Raw genomic sequence first — 17,772 nt, forward strand, 5'->3', positions numbered from 1 at the left:
TGAGTGGCACCCAACCTAAAGAATTCTACAGCCTTGAGTACCTGGTTCCTAGGTTCCTAGCACTGAAGGGTTCTGTTGTGGCAATGCTGTGGGGCACAATTATCTGACATGGTTTGGATGCACTAATTTCATTAAAAGGAAAGATCAATGCTCAAGTCTAATGGTACTGAGCAATTATCTTCACTCCATGTTGTAGCATTTCTATAATATGTCTACACCTTGCCACATTATATTCCAAGAAGCCCTCACCCACAAAGCATGTGTTGACACCCCATGATTTGGTGAGCACGTCAAAGATGTTATCATGGCCTTCTTAGTTAATTTAAGATTAAGATTTAAGAATTTTAAGATCACTTTATTAGCTATATACAATTTCTTGCATTAGGAATTCGTCTTTTTGCATACCCCAGCTTGCTCTCCATGAGACACAGACACACAGACCGGGAGAGAAGCTTGGGGTCAGAGCGCAGGGTCAGCCATTTATACGGCGCCCCTGGAGCAGTTGGGGTTAATGGCCTTGCTCAGGGGCCCAACGGAGTAGGATTCCTCTGCAGGCCACGGGATTTGATCTGGCAACCTTCCAGCCACAGGCACAGATCCTTAGCCACAGTGCCACCGGTCTGCCCCAATTGATTGGGTTACAAGATGTGAACCCAATCAAGCATTTAAGGGACATTCTGGAACATTGCCTGAGATAGCATTTTTCATCTCCATCAACAAGAAGTGAGTTTATTAATTTTCTCATAGAAGAATGGTGCAACATCCATTCTGCAGAATTCCAGACCCTGATAGACTCTATGCCACAGTGCATACAAGTTGCACTGGAACAAGTAAATGTTTATTCCATGTTGAAAAGAGAAGAAAGGAAACACAACGTTTCGGATGTGGAGACTTCATCGGGTGATAAGTTGCACTGACTGCACTTGGTGTACCAATGACCCATTGAGTGACTTTACATTAGTGTTTCCTGTTTTTGTCCACAGCCTGTAGTTCAATGTGTTCAGCTCTTCTATGAATTGTGTACTAGATGTCATACCCACAATCAGGAGTTATATGCATGTTTTACTCAAATTTACTCAAAACACTTATTAGTTTTCTACTGTTTTAACAGTTTTGTTAGTTGTACAGTTCAGTATGGGTTAGAAGAAACCAGGAATATCATTTTGCAATATGAATAATTAATTAAAAAACTATAAATAAACTATAAACAGACAATATAAAATAGTCTTACATAATCCATCACATCTGGCAATCAAATTGAATTATCACTGACTTTCATGTATTACTCATCATTAACATCAATGATTTCTTTTCAGACAAAGGTACAGTAAAAGGCTACTTTTTGTACTTATACCACTATCAGGATTAACTGTTAAAATTGATAAAAATTTTAGTTGTAAATCACCACTGAATGGTATTTTGGAATTAAGAAGGAAAAATTAGTTAAACAGTGCAAAATTTCTTAATGTTTTTGTGAAGCAGTGTTCATTAATTCTATTTGTAATCATCTCAGTGCTATTAGTTAAAGTTATTTGCATTTGACGTTAGAAATTAAACTTGTGAGGAATGTGAACTGTGTTTCATTAAGAAATAAACCCACAGGAACACATCTTTATGAGGCATTAGGAAACAAGACTATGTCCACAGCACATAATTCAGAACTGCTCTGCAGTGAACCCTGTTCCTATCCTTACTTAAATATTAATCTAAAAAAAACTTTGCAGAGATTACAAATCTCAGAAAAAAATAAAAGTATTTTGCTTTTTCTGTGATTTGTAATCTCTGCAAAGTTTTTTTTTTTGTCTTTAGAATCCCATCTGTCTGTTTTCAATAACTGCTTTATCCATAGAAGGTTATGATGAGCCAGACCATTCAGACACTTGGTATAAGGCAAGACTGTTTGCTGGACACAATGGCAATCTGTTGCAGGATACAAACTGATGCATGTACTAACACATGCATAGGCATTAGATTATGGTCTGGATTTACACTCCCTAAAATATTACATTTGTGAAAATATGGAAACTCTTTGTTCACTTTGTGCCTTTTTATCCTTTCATTTTAATCAGTGACAACAGTAAAGTAATATTTATTCCAATGAATAATATTAATGTAATATGTATAAAGTGCCTCCAAACAGTTAACTCACTCACTTGTTTAATCTGAGCACAACATTTTTTTATATATATATAAAATAATAATAAAGTTTTTATCAATCAGATCATTTAAAAAAATAAGGATGAACATATAGACTTTCTTTTCTTCTAAAGCTACAGATATTTCATTTCTGTGGACTGTATTTTATTCTGTTTTGACTCAGAGCTTTTAATATAGAACCTGTGGAAACCTGCTGTATTTCCTTTACATGCCTATGTGCTTTTGCACTGTAATTTTGAGGCTAAAATAGACCTTCCAGTTAATTAAAATGAGAATAAAAGTGTGATGTTCTTTTATGTGGTTAGGCCTTTGGCACGTACTGTAACATTCCATCTAGTATGACAAAATCACTGTTTGTGGAGCTGTTTTAGTGAAGAAAGATAAGAAGTTGTTTTGAATTGTTTCTCATTGTTATACACTTCAATGAATTAAACACATTTTATTAAGCCTATACATTTGCAAAAATATTAACATTGAGTGTGGATTTCAATAATTCTTTGGTACTCCCTAGCTTTGTACTGTGCATGTTTTATAAGTCTTCCACACACATTTCTAAAACCAATCTGATATGGTGAATTTACAGTAGGCCATTATATTGCCTCTACCTCAAAATTTCAACCTCAATAAATGGGTAAAATTCAGAAATTATTACTGTTATTATTTGTCTAAATAAGCAAATCGCTTGGTTCTTATATAGTGTTTAATGAAAAAAAGTTTTTTTTTGTTGGGGAGGAGAGTTTAAATTTCTATCCATCCCATCCTGAGAGCAAGGGTATTCTATTCGAGAGTCCAACTTGAATGATGTGTCGTCTCCAAACTTCTGTTGTTTCTAGTCTTTGAAAGTTAATTGTTACAGAGTACAAAAAAACAGAATATTGATCATTAATAAGGAAATGAGGTAATTAGTGCAAAAAATAATGTTAATAAAGTCAATCTAAATACAGTGTGTAACACCTGCCTAGTGCCAACATTCCCATACAATTGCTTCATAGCAAGGAGATATTTGCTTAGATGTCCCATCTTCAGTGATTTAAAGCAATTATAAAGTTTATGTGGTTTACCTTAGTTTATTGAGTTCTGGGTAAATGATTAAGTGTCAATCATAATAATATAAAACAGAGAGAGTAGAGAGGAAGTGGATGGAAGACAAGAGAAAGCGAAGGCAAGAGCTTCTTGATCCAGATCACACAGAAAGACCAGATTGGATCTAAGTGTTTGAACCTTGTTAAACAAGTTTTCTTTTCTGTAGTTTTTAGGGAACTCTGATTTCTTGTGTAAAGAATCCCTCGGTCAAAAACGGCTTCTCCTGCTTAGTGGGTGCATTTTAGAATGGGTAGGCAAGTTCCTATTCATTTGGTAGCATCCGGGTTTACAGAGAGAGAGATTTAACCACAGGTTGTATTCTAGTAAGTTTAGAAGGCAACTTATGTCTTACTTTAGCCTTTGTAGTCATTATATAAGAGTTTGAATACTTGGTAACAGTCTAGGTTTTTTTCGGTGGTTAGATCATTAGGCCTCTGGGAAGCCACATGTAAATTTGTAAATAGCATAACTAGTATTTTGTATGTTTATGTTGTGCATAGTTTATTGTGTGTATTGTTATTGTTAAAAAATCAGGTGGGTAGCTACGTCAGCATGCGTAGTCTGCAAAGTAACAAGTAATAGGTTTATTCCATGCTGAAAAGAGTAGAGAGAAAACACAGTTTCAGCTATGAAGCCTTCTTCAGGTGTGTTCTGAAGAAGACTTCACAGCCAAAACGTTGTGTTTTCTTTCTTCTCTTTTCAGCATGGAATAAACCTATTACTTGTTCCATTGTTAATAAATATTTGTTTAACCCTGTGTGCCTGAATTATTACTTTTTTCTCATAAGCTGTGCCAGAGAACAAAGAATTCAAGTGTCTCTAGCTATACCAGAATGTTGGGTGCATTCTTGGCAAAATCATTGTGGGTTATAATTTTTATTGGTTCAGGTGGGTAGCTGCGTCAGCATGCGTAGGCTGCAAAGGAACAAGTAATAGGTTTATTCCATGCTGAAAAAAAGAAGAAAGAGAACACAACGTTTCGGCCGTGGAGCCTTCTTCAGGTGTGAGAGAGACAGGGCAGTAGGCAAAGGTAAAGTAGCGGGAGAACAAAGGTTGGGAGGGAGGAGGAGTGAGAGGCGGGAGCAGGGGACAGAAAGAGAGGCCAATCAAGAGGTGTGAAGTCAGAATGGGTGCAGAGAGGTGTGAAATGAAACTTCCAATGAATGGAGAAAATTTTTATTGTATTGATTAATCTTCTTTGTCGTTTTGTTATTCACCATTATTGTAACCCTCTATTTGTAACACTACCTTTTTTGACAACATACAGTCGCACTTGAATAAATCGTAATTCTGTGGAAGTTTAAAGAAGCAAAATCTAATTTCACTACATGTTTAAGGTATGGAATGAGATTTACATCTTGTGAGTTTTACATATTGTAGTTATACAAGTTATTTTTTCATAACAATTCTGATGCTGAAGTCATTTCTCCAAAGATGTGCCCTAGCAACATTTCCACTTTATTTTGCAATTAGAAAAGTGAATTAATTTAGTAATTATTTGTTTCCTTTCCTGACACAAGTGCCATTTTTACTGCCATAGATATGTCAGAGTAAAAATAACTTTTAAAATTAAATAGAAATTAATCCTATAGTAATTGTTAAAAATCAAGTTGGTATCACATGTTATTGTGTTCTTAAGTCTTGTTTAACGTTTTAAAAGTTCTGAACAGTAAACTTGTTTAGTTACTACACGCCAGGAGGGATATTAGGTAACAAAACTATGTCTGGTATGCAGATGCACTGTTTTGTAGTGAGAGCTAGAACCTCCTCAGTTGTATTAAATAAACATCCTTTACTCTGTTTCAACACATTCTTCATCTAAGGTTTATAGGGGCAATGCTATAGCACCGCTAGATAAGGCATTACAAACACCAAGCAAAAATACTGTGATGAAACTGTGGAAGGACTTGCAATTTGAGAGGTCTAGACAGGGATCATTTAAAAATATGAATGGCATATTTAGTGTGACTTATTTTCAGCAAACTGTGTAGTAGTATAGCTTGATGTATATATAATTCTGTATAATAAAATAGTAGTCATGGAGTACTTAGAAATCTAAATTATCCCTTATACATTAACCGATCTATCACCCTTTTATCTTTAAAATGTGTACAAAGGGTAGAGAATTTAATCTTGTACACAAATCTGCACACATTTTGATAATATGCCATACACACTGTTCCTTAGTTGCTATTTATACTTTATTTTGCTGATGCCTTTATAGAAGGTGATTTACAGGTAATTCAATTTCCAAACTGTAACAAAGTAACATTGTAAACATACATAATCCAGGGAGATATTACAAAAAACACTATAACAGAATAAACTTAACCATCAGGAAGAGCTATTGCATCACAAACAGGGAGGGATCATAAAATGTATTAGTACGGTCTGAACATGGTGATGAGGGTCATCTTAAAGCAGAGATGGAGACTTTGTGCTTCTGAATTGTTTAGTTGGTGCTGGTGTGCTACTGGGTGAAAATGAGGAGAATGAGCAACACAAGAGGCCGCAAAGCAAAGACAAAGAGCAGTTTACTGGATAGTCTAAGATGAGCAGAGGAGACAACATGGAGTATAAGAGGAGAGGATTGATGGTGTGTGGCAGGGTCTTAAATCACATAGGAGCAGAGCTAGGTTTCTAATGTAGAGTGAGAAAATTGTGTACAGTTATGATTATCACTTAATATAAAAAAATATTGATTTTGTGGAACCATTCCAGTGAAGAACAACCAATTACAGTTTCTGGACTTCCTCTCTAACCTCTCCTCTCCTATACTAACTGGCTAAAACAACTAAACTTTTATAGTCTTGAACAGAGCAGACAATGACAGGACCTGACTAATGTATTCAAATAATGTGAACATGTTTATCTACTGTTTTGTAGTTTTCTATTGTAAAATTTCAAGGCTGTTCTTTGCACCAATTCTTTTTGTGGTTATAGTGGCCCTTGCTTTTGTAAGTTGAGTGTTTTCTTAATGAGTGATACCCTGATGAAGATCACCATAGCTTCTACATGTTCTTTTAAAGGCTAAATTAATAATCCCCTGTGAGGGAACCTTTTTGTCTTTGATTTTTTTTGTACCAACATCAGAGGAGCAGTACAGCAAAACAGGTGTTGTTCGTCAAAGTAAAGAGAGGGAGCTCCCAGTGATTACTGTCTGCTGAAAATGGATTACAGTGATTTTCCATTAGAAAAAAAGATCTGCCTTTTTGAGAAAGATGCCTTACTTATTATGGCTTTATGTAATTCCACTTGGTTATTAACTGTATATTGTATTTATATTTCATGTACTTAGATATCCGTTTCTATTGTATTAATTGTAGATCTATAGTCACCTCCAGAATTATTGGCACCCTTGAGAATGACAAGCAAAAAAGCTCTATAAAATGAACAACACAGGTAATGAGCTTTATTTTATACTCAAAAACACTTGATTCTTGTATTATAATGCTGCTTGCTCTGAGCAAATGGTATTTCTTAACAAGTAATAATTATCTAAAAAAAAGGTGTGAAAATTATTTTAATTTTAAAAGCTGTTTTATGAGCATGAAGGACCTTCTCAAATACGTTTGACATTTAAATCCACAAAAAGCATCCTAAATGATATTCAGAACATTACAGGTGTACAAATAAATGTAAGAACATGGCAGATAGAAGGGAATTGATATCCACCTCTTGAAGATATAGGCTGGATCTGTTTTGTATTTCAAACTGAATGAGTAAGTCCAATAACTGCTAAATCTAGGAAAATGTAAGCAGAAAAAAATCACTTCATGAATCGACTTAATAAGAACAGGATCTGGTTAAATAAAAGGGATGTGTTGATTTGCAGGCACAAACAAAAAGTTCAGAAATGCAGAGCACGAGGAAAGAATATATCCTCTGATCAAATCTAGTAGAAAATTAGCTAAATTTCCTATTAGCTAATTTGTAATCTATATGTTTTACACAGTCACAGATTTTCTTTAAATTGAACCCAATGCAAAGGTGAAGAAACGTGGTATATTAATTCCAGGACAGCTAACTTTTTAATCAAAGCCTTTACAGTTAGTTTCAGATAGGCTAACATTTGTAGGTTTTCATTCTGCCCTGTGTACCATAAATTTAGTGAGTGGCAAAACTGTTACATAAGGCAAAAACTTAGTGGCAAAGAGAATATAGATTAAGATTCTCAGCTTAATAACTCATTGCCTGTAATTGCTGTGGTTACAGACTTTAACATAGACAATATGAAATATTGAAAATGATTATTTTTAATTAATATATAATTGTGACATTCTGATACAGGCTTTGTGATATTTTAGACTTTTTACAATTACACATTTTAGTTTTTACAAGTTTAATTGATAGGGTGACAAGGCTATTGTTAATAATGTTGAATCAGCTTTTGGTCCTAACTTTGATACTGGACTGGGATACCTTCTGTATAGATACTCTCCACCCCCAATTTCATGAGTTCTCTGGCTGCTCTGGTTTCATTCCACATTCCAAAGATGTGCTACCTACAATAGGTTAATAAGCATCTATGTATTGTTCCTGTGTGTGCGTGTTTCAATGGACTGGTCCCATCTAGGATGTAGTACTCTCTTCCTCCCTGTGCTTATGGGAAAAGCTATAGGTTGCTGTGATCCTTACCAGGAATAAGCAGCTTTCTGATCATGGATAGATGGGCATTTAATTGATCAACTGCTCTACCACCATTTAGAAAAAGATGCTTTCTAATTAGGCATGGACCCTTTAATCAAATAATGCTATTCAGGCAGCAAACACATTAACTGACCCATCACACTCAAAGTTGTGGATATGTCCAGTGTTGTCTCTATCAAGCAAACTGAAGAGCCCATTAAATGCATTAACATGCATTAATTGAATTTGGATAAAGGGGACATTCATGAGCCTAGTTAAAGGTCTAATGCTCTATTTAAGTCAACTTAATTTTTTTTTAATTCCTTACTATACTTACTGTATAGTAACTATATACTGTATAGTATACTTACTGTACTGCGACCATGGAGTATGAATTTACATTTCTTATGTAAACTAAATCCAGTGTATGAAATTGAAGAAAATGTCAACAAAAACACCATATAAAAACATTACTGTGCAGTATTTACAGTGCCTTGCAAAAGTATCCAGACCCTTGACCAATTCTCTCATTTTACTGAATTACAAATCCTACATTAAAGTTTTGTTATTTGAGATATTTTTATTTCAAAGCACTAAATCTCAAAATCAATATTTTAATGTGACATTGTTTTATGTTAGAAAGTATTCTTAAGAAAAATAAAAAAAACTGAAATGAAGCTGTTTAGGTATTCAATTCCCACATTTTAATATTTTGTAGAGCCACCTTTTCCAGCAGTAACAGCTTTAAGTCTTTTGGGGTACGTATGTACCAGCTTTTCACACTGTTCAGGAGTGATTTTGGCCCATTCTTCCAGGCAGATTTGGTCCAGGTTGTTCAGGTTAGTCGGATGACGCTTGTGCACCACAATTTTCAAATACTGTAGTGCCACAGATTCTCAATTGGATTGACATCAGGGGTTTGACTGGGGCATTGTAGGACATTCACCTTTTTGTTCTTGAGCCACTTTCTCCCAAGCTTCAGTTTTTTAGCAGACTGAAACAGGTTCTTTTGCAGTATTTCCCTGTAGTTTGTACCATCCATTCTTCCTTCTGTTTTAACATTTTAAAATGTTAAATTTTGATGAAAAGCAGCCCAACAGCATGATGCTATCCCAGCCATACTTTACTGTAGGTATGGTGTTTTTTTGAGGTGTGGGCAGTGTTAAGATTTGCGCCACACATATTGCTTTGAATTTTGGCTAAAAAGCTCTATCTTGGTCTCATCTGACCACAAAATCTTTTCCCACATTGCAACTGGGTCCACTATCATGCTTTTTGGCAAACTCCAGCTGTACTTTCACATGATTCTTTTTGAATAATGGCTTCTTTTGTGCCACCCTCCCATACAGACCATACAGGCAGAGATCCTGAAATGGTTGACCTGTGCACCTTTACTCCACTCTCAGCTACTGAACTCTTTAGCTCCTTCAAAGTGATTGTTGGCCTCTCTGTGGCTTCTCTCACAAGTCTACTTCTTGATCGCACAGAGAGTTTTGAGGGACAACCTTTTCTAGGCAGTGTCTGGGTGGTTTGATGTCGCTTCTACTTCCTGATAATTGAACCAATAGTGCCCACTGGGACATAACTTCTTTGGAATACTCTTTAGTCTTTATTTTTACAGCTGTCCATCAGATCCACAACCTGGATAATGATCCCTTAACTGTGGGGGTTTTTATCTAGAAAATGTGGCAGTTATTTTAATGATTCACAGGTAGAGGCCAAATAATAAGCTATTGTGTCCTCATTAGAGCAATTGTTTTTCACTTGTGTGAAAAACATATTTCAGTTTTTTATTTTTCTTAAGAATAAAATAAAACAATGTCACATTAAAATAACCAATTTTGAGTTTCAGTGCTTAAAAATATCAGATCACTAAATTTCAATGTAGGATTTGTAATTCAGTAAAATGAGTGAATTGGTCAAGGGTCTGAATACTTTTGCAATATGATAAATGAAGATGTATTTACCTCTCCTGCAGAGTCAGTGCATGGTAGAAGCTCCTTTGGCAGCAATTACAGCTGTTTCTGGACGTTGTCAAAAGCTTTGCGAAACAGGAAGGTGCGGTTTTCACCCACTCTTTGCAAACTTGCTCAAGGTCAATGAAACTGATTATTGGTGGACTGCAATTTGCTATTGAATTCAAGTCTGTTTTTTTCCTGGGTGACTCAAGGACATTCACTTTTCAATCTGTTTTCATTGCCCTGCTGAAAGCTGAATTCCCATCACAGTTTTAAGTCTTTAGCAGACTGAAGCAGGTGTTCCACTAAGATTTACCTGTCTCTGCAGGTAAGCTGACGAGAAGCAGAGCTATAAAATAGTGCTGTCATCACCATGCATGACAGTAGGAATGGTGCTGACTGAGTGATGTATTGTAGGTTCTGGAGCAGATGTAACTTTGCATTTGGAATAAAAATGTCCAATTTCCAATTTTTGATCTGACAAAACATTTTCCTCATGTTTATGCTATGAGCTAAATGCTTTGTTGCAAATTCCATGTGAGATTTGTGATGGGTTTACATATAGCTTTATTAAGAGATGGGGATATTGCTGACTCATGGACATTCTTTCCAATCTCAGCCTTTCTCAGCCTTTGAACTGTGTAGCTCTTTCAAAGTCAGTGTTGACTTCACTGCGGCATCCCTAACCAGTTTCCTCCTTGCCTTACTGCTCAGTTTGGAGAGACACACCACAAAGACACTACCAAGATCAGGCTGGTGTACTTACCATTTCTTAATGATTGACTTTACTATACCTAAAAGGATATTTACTGTCTTTGATTTTTTATATCCTCCTCCTTACCATTGCTTACAACCTTATTGGTTGGGTTGTTCTGAAAGCTCCTTGGTCTTCTTGGCTTAATTTTTGCTTGAAATTCATGACCTCACTGAAGTAATCGTACAGGCAGGTGTGTTTATTTTGAAATAATGTGATCCACTATTATTACACACAGAGGCCACAATCACCTGCATATATTGTATCCTCCTTGAGTACAAAGCTGCACAAATTGACTGGTGTAAACCTTTCTCACCATCACAAGGCACACAGGGTGAACATCTGATCGGCGGATACTTATTAAGCAACAAATTTATGCAGCAGTATGAAAAAAACGCATGATCGTATGAAATGATAAAAAATTAAAAACACAATAAATAGTACAGAAATGAGTTATACACCATACAAATGCAAATAAAAATACAACAATACTGGTGCCTTATACTTTTAGGTGCCTTCCTAATACACGCAGTATGTGCGTGTGTTGAATGCCAATGCTTGAACCAAGGAATGCAGATCATGGTCAGCGTGTCCACCTAAAATTTGTGAGATTGAGTGGGCTATCATTGTGTCATGCAGACGGATCTACTAAGATACACCAATAGTCCCTTTTTTCCACTTTTTATTTGTTGATCCAATAATCTCCATGTTTGATGCAGTTCATGTTTGAGATCCTCAACATCTGCTCCATATGCATTTGCCAATAAGAGAATAGCCTGTTCATTCAAAATCCTGCTGTTTGATGGATTTAATGCCTGGATACACTTTGTGATCTCACAATTTGAGTTGGAGAAACGGCTTTTCATTTCACCAATCATACAATCAATGACAGGGTCATATACTTTAGCTCGTAAAGACTCTTTGCTGTCTGGTTCTGTGTGCTGGCCAAGAGTGGATGTAACAAGACTGCATGGGAGTCTACTTTTACTATCTATGATAGTCTTCAAGAGTCTGTTGGAGTGCTTCAATCAGCTCAAGGGCTTTGGTAAGGTCAAGTTTTGTTGACTGGAGCATTTGTGACAAAAATATTGATTCACCTAAAACTTTTCTGAGCACTGCAAGGCATCCAATAAAATTTAGATCTATTTTGAACAGTAGCACTCTGGCTTTAACAGCTCTGTCTGGGTTGTCCTCATCTGAAATATTTTCAAGTACCCGCACAATAGCGGACAGCCTATCCATTACATTACGACAAATTATGTGCCTGCATGCCCATCGTGTATCACTAAGCCGCTGGAGTTCCCTTGGTGCACCTTTAAACGTTTCCTTTTGAACTTCCAACATTTGTCATGAACATTAAGAGCCCAACATAAATACATACAATCGCTCTGAAAAGGAAAAGAAACTTTCAGCCTCAGGTACAGGTTTCACACTGTCCACTATCGCCAAGTTTAAACAGTGTGCACTGCATTGAACATAAAAGGCATGTTTGGCTACCTCCTTAATTCTGACGTGCTCACCAGAATGTCTCCCAAATAATGAATGCGCCATCACAAACTTGCCCAACTAGGTTCTCTTTATAGTCTAACCCATGCCTCTCAAAACAGCATATAATGTTTTCCATTGAACCAGCAGCATCCAGACTCTCTGCCTCTTGAAAATCTAAAACACTCTCATGCACTACGCCATTATAGTAATACCTAAGAACAAAATACATTTGCTCTTCTTTTATGTCTTTAGTTTCATCAACTATGATAGAAAATTGTCCACTCTCTTTGACTTCCTTAATAAGATAAGATCATTTTATTGGCCATATACCATTTCTTGCATTATGAATTTGTCTTTTCGCATACCCCAGCTTGCTCTCCATGAGACACACAGGAACACAGACAGTGAAGATAGTGGAGAGAGAAGTTTGGGGTCAGAGCGCAGGGTCAGCCATTTATACAGCTCCCCTGGAGCAGCTGGGATTAAGGGCTTTGCTCAGGGGCCCAACGAAGTAGGATTCCTCTGCCGGCCACGGGATTTGAACCAGCAACCTTCCAGCCACAGGCGCCGATCCTGAGCCACAGAGCCACTGCTCTGCCCTAATAATGTCCTCTTTAACCATCTCTGCCAAAACACTTAGCATTTCATTTTGAATATCTTTGCTAGTGTATATAGCATTTTTGGCTTGTTGTTCTAATCTAGTTTTTATAAATTGGTCGTGTTTCCTTAAGAGATCTAAAATCTCCAGAAAATTGCCCGTTTTCTGACTCGGACAACTCCCTATGACCCCACTGGGCAATATTTTGGGTTGCTGTTAGCAACAGTACTTTGCCTAATGTTTTAATATAATTTTGATTTTCGGCTAAAAGATGCTGTTTTTCTATCAGTCCCAATACAGATGTGTTTTTCTTTTCTCAATCTTTCTTTTATTCTATGCCCATGCAACCATTGCCATAACATGATGCTCAGATTTTGCGTGTGAACAGAATCCACTATCTTTAAATGTTGCTTTTTTTCCAAGTTGAATATCCACCTATAGAAGTAAATACACTCTTTGGCGCATTAGGCAGAGGAAAGTGTCTATAAGCAAAACAATATGCTGCATCTTTGGACTGTGAGTGTTCTAGCCACAGATGTGTCTTGTACCATTCTGTATGGAAACTTCACTTGGCTCCACCCTGGAGGGTTTTGGGGAATGTCTGCAGGGTTGGTTGAGTAGGGTTGTTACCTCTGAACTATGATATATCTAAGAAAAACAAAATGAAGAAAAAAAAACAATTTTACACTGTGATGGGGCTGTCCTCATTACACTTTAATAACCCTAATAAGTACTGTTGCTATGCAATTGGATGTGCTATTCCAAGACGGCCTTCAGGCTGTGGTGCCAATATAATAATAATAATAATAATAATAATAAACTTAATTTTATATAGCGCCTTTAAAGGTGGCTTCTCAAAGCGCTTTACAGGATGACAATAACAATAAATAAGAAGACTACAACAATAAATAAGAAGATTTCACAAGATAAGACACAATTACAATTTCAACAATAACAATAGAGGAGACCGTGGAAGGTGGTACTAAGAAGAGCAGAGGGGTGAAGAATGGAACCAGTTAAGTAAAGGCTTTTCAGAAGAAGAAGGTTTTGAGTCTGGATTTAAAAGAGATTAGAGAAGGTGACTCTCGGATATCCTTGGGCAAAGAATTCCAGAGCTTGGCGGCATTGCATGAGAAGGCCCTGTCGCCCTTACAATGTAGACGGGCTTGGGAGACAGTATGGAGGGCAGAATTTGAAGAGCGGAGGTTGCGAGGTGGGGAGTAGGGCGATAAAAGTTCAGACAGGTATTGAGGTGCCAAGCCATGTAAAGCCTTATAGGTGAGCATGAGGATTTTAAAGTCTACGGAATTTGACTGGAATTTGACCGGAAGCCAGTGCAAGGACTCCAGGATAGGAGTAATGTGAACACTTGCACTAGACCTGGTCAGGATTCTGGCTGCTGAATTTTGGACATACTGCAGCTTGTTCAGAGTAGATTTAGATACCCCAGGGAGTAGAGCATTGCAGTAGTCAATTCGAGAGAATACAAATATGTTGATCAGCTTTTCAGCCACAGTTAATGATAGCATAGGGCGTAATCTTGCGATATTTCTAAGGTGAAAAAAAGATGTTTTGACAGTATGCTGTACATGTGGTATGTGTACATGTGCTAAACCCAAACAATTTCTGAATCCAAGGAAATAAACACCAAAAGGTGCACTCACTTAACGTCACAAAAGTAGGGGCAATTCCTCAGTTACACCAGAATTTATTTGGCCATGTTAAGCATTAAACATTTTGGCCTAGTCGGCCTTAATCAGGACATGGACATGGCCAAATACATTTTTGTGTAATTGAGGAATTGTCCCTACTTACTTTTTAGAAGTTAGGTGAGTGCTACCCTCCACCTTTTGGTGATTATTTCCTTGAACCCTAATAACTACTTTCAGTACAGATATTTACCAAGTTGAAAACTAGCTCATGCTGCCTACTGTACTACAGCTTTGATTAAAAAATAAACAACTACTTGTGTTGTGGTAAGTAAAAACATTGGGCAAGAACAGAAGAAGTGGAAAATATAAAAAAAAAAACATACCATGAGGCCCAACTGGACTGGGGAAAGCAGCTGGGGACTCTGGGGCCTCTTCCTGTGACTCGTTGTTCTCAGATTGTCTGTGCGCTCTTTGTTAATACTCTCTTCTTCTCCCTGTTACTCTTTATCTGATTCTCAGAGATATTTCTTCCATCTCTTCATCCCTTTCTTTCTCTCTTTCTATATCCTGCAATTGTACTACTGATGTCCCTTTCTGCTCATTGCTACTAGTTAGTGGTCTCTTTGACAAAGAACTCCTTATATCGTCCTACCTCTGCATTTTCTTCACTGGACAAGGCTAGCCTAACTCCTGAAACTGCTGCAAGATTTAAAGTGACTCAGGCCTAGCTTCAAAGGAACAAGTAATTTCAGGCTGAAAAGAGAAGAAAGGAAACGCAACGTTTTGGTTGTGGAGCCTCTTTTGGGTGTGAAAAAGACAGGGCAGACAGCAAAGGTTATAAAGCATAGGAGAACAAAAGATGGGGGAGGGGAGGAGGTGGGAGAAGGGGGGAGGCAGAGTGGTATGAAGTCGAGAGAGGGTAAGACAGGTGTGAAGTGAAACCTGCAAATCAATAGAAGGGTTAGAAGAAAACAAGTTTGTCGTTGAGAGAAGAGAGAGGTTGTGGACCAAGTTTCAGGATAATTTTAGTTTCAGATGTTTTTCTGCTATAGGAGTTAAGAAACCCTTCTTTGAGAAGGCAGACGGAGAGATCAGTGTGATCATGGCCATCAGATTTGAAGTGAGAAACTATGGGCTTGGAGAAATCTTTAATCTTCACAGCACTAACATGTTCTCTGAAGCGGTCTTACTGGGCCTTCATGGCATCTACCTCAGCACTCCTCAGAGCATCAACATTAATATCATAGAATTCTGAAGCTAGACAGTGAGGTAAATCGTAGCCCCAATTTTAACTTTAATTTAATTAATGTTTTTTAAAAGCGTGTGTGCTATCTTGTTTATTTTATAATTATTCTGAAATGTACAAACCTCTAGAATCATGGTAATATAAGTTCAATTGAACTACACCTCCAATTTAAACTGTGAGTCACACCTAGCATTAGCTGCTAGCCAATGTTGACAAGCCGCACAAAGTTAGCCAACACTCACTGACAACACTAGACAGTATAGGAAGTGGTAACTTCATTGACTAGAAATGTAAGGTTAATAAAACTTGTTCGATGTATTTATCATTTTTGTAAGCATACCTTAATTCAACCGTATCAGCACGGACAAGATGACTCGTCTTCGATGCTCTGTCTGCACGTCTCCGAGTCCCGCTCGTGGATTTTTTTCTTTTTGTAGGGGGTTATTGAAAAAAACCCACAGCCCGCTCTGTGTTCAAGATGTGACACGCAGGATGGGAGGAGGGGAAGAGTAGTGGGTGCAACCATTTTTTTTGCTTGGGGGGGGGGCTGAGTTTTAAATGAGATGTTATGGTGGTTTAAAATCAAAGTGCCATCGGAAAAATGTAAAAATTATAATTGGTATTAAGAATTGGTAATACTATAAATATTTCATATCAGTATAAGACTGTAAAACTGGGGTGGCAAGACATTCTTTGCCTTGACATTCTTTCAGCTGCCACCCTATGCCACCCCATGCCACCCCAGTGTCTCTGCCACAGAGCACAGGAAACAACACAAAACTGTGAAGGCAGAACAGTTTAACTTAGTGATGTCATTTATGCACCTGAATTAATTTAGGTTTGCCATAGTAAAGTGGGTGAAAATATTTTACCCGTGTTGACCAAGAAAGAAAACAACAACATTTCTCAAGCTGCGGGAAGATATATTAAATAGTATTAGAATAAAGAATCAAATATATTATGGGTACTAGTGGTAAAACAGAACAAAATAGTATAGAACAAAAAATATAGAACATCCCATAAATGTCTTAACTTAAAATATTATTGCCTATAATGGTTATGGTGACAAAATTAAACATATTTATAAATATTAAATACTGAAAATAAGCAATTTGAATTAAAATATTATTCAAAATGTAATATTTAATAACATATTAAATATAAAATTTAATGGATGGGGTCACATGGTGGTGTGGTGTTTAATACTGTGGTCTTGCATGTTTTGGGTTTGATGCTGGACTGGGATACCTTTTTTGTGAAGTTTGGATGCTCTCCAGCCCCAACTCCATGAACTCTCCAGCTGCTCTGGTATCATCCTACATTCCAAAGATATACTCCCCATAGTAGGTTAACTAGCATCTCTGAATTGTTCCTGTGTGTGCATGCTTCAATGGACTGGTCCCATCTCTTCCGCACTGTGTTTTTGGGGAAAGCTCCAGGTTGTTGTCATTCTTACCAGAAATAAGCAGCTTTCTGATAATGGGTGGACAGGCATTTAATTTATCAGCTGCTCTGTAACCACTTGGAAAAAGATGCTTTCTAATCAGGCATATACTTGTGACCCTTTAATGAAATAATGCTATTCAGGCAGCAAACACTTTAACTGATCCATCACACTCAAAGTTGTGGATATGTCTAGTGTTGCCTCTATTTAGCAACTGCTTTGTAATACTTTTAAAAAGCCCATTAGCATGCATTAATTGAATTTGGATAAAGGGGACATTTATGAGGCTAGTTAAAGGTTTAATGTTCTGTTTAAGTGTTCTATGCTCTTCTAATGTGGCAAAATACTGATAAAGTATAGATTAAAGTAAAGGAAAAAAATGACATTTTGAGAAAGGCTTATACTGTAAAATTCCTATTTTGTGTAATGGCTTACTTTGCTGTAAACTACCAGGTACAGGTAAGTTACTACAAAACTTTGCACACCAGGAATGTGCAATTTTCACCCATTCTTTCAAAACGTGTTCTTAAATTTTTCATGAAATGTAATCCCAGATTTAGATCTATAATACAATGAAGCAGGTTTTCCTTTAAAATTAATCTGTACTTTGTTCCAGCTGTATCTCCCTCAGTCTTAACAAGCTCCCCAGTCTCTGCTGATAAGTAGCTGATCTATAACATAATGCTGCCACCACTATGCTTGGCAGTAGCAACAGTGCTGACTGTGTAATGCACTGTGCAGGGTTTGCTGCAGATGTCACTCT

General features: G+C 37.0%; 1 protein-coding gene and 1 long non-coding RNA gene across 2 annotated transcripts in view; one reads left to right on the forward strand and one right to left on the reverse strand.

Annotated features, from left to right (window-relative positions):
* Positions 1-17,772, forward strand: part of cspg4ba (chondroitin sulfate proteoglycan 4ba) — a 57,301-nt gene that overhangs the window by 1,517 nt on the left and 38,012 nt on the right. The window lies entirely within an intron of this gene.
* On the reverse strand, positions 10,766-15,993 carry LOC138237848 (uncharacterized). Its single transcript, XR_011189158.1, has 2 exons — positions 15,906-15,993; positions 10,766-13,315 (listed from the first exon to the last, which is right to left on the reverse strand). It is a non-coding gene; the product is annotated as an uncharacterized lncRNA (long non-coding RNA).

Source organism: Lepisosteus oculatus, chromosome 3 (genome assembly GCF_040954835.1).
Source record: "Lepisosteus oculatus isolate fLepOcu1 chromosome 3, fLepOcu1.hap2, whole genome shotgun sequence".
Classification (NCBI taxonomy): Eukaryota; Metazoa; Chordata; class Actinopteri; order Semionotiformes; family Lepisosteidae; genus Lepisosteus; species Lepisosteus oculatus.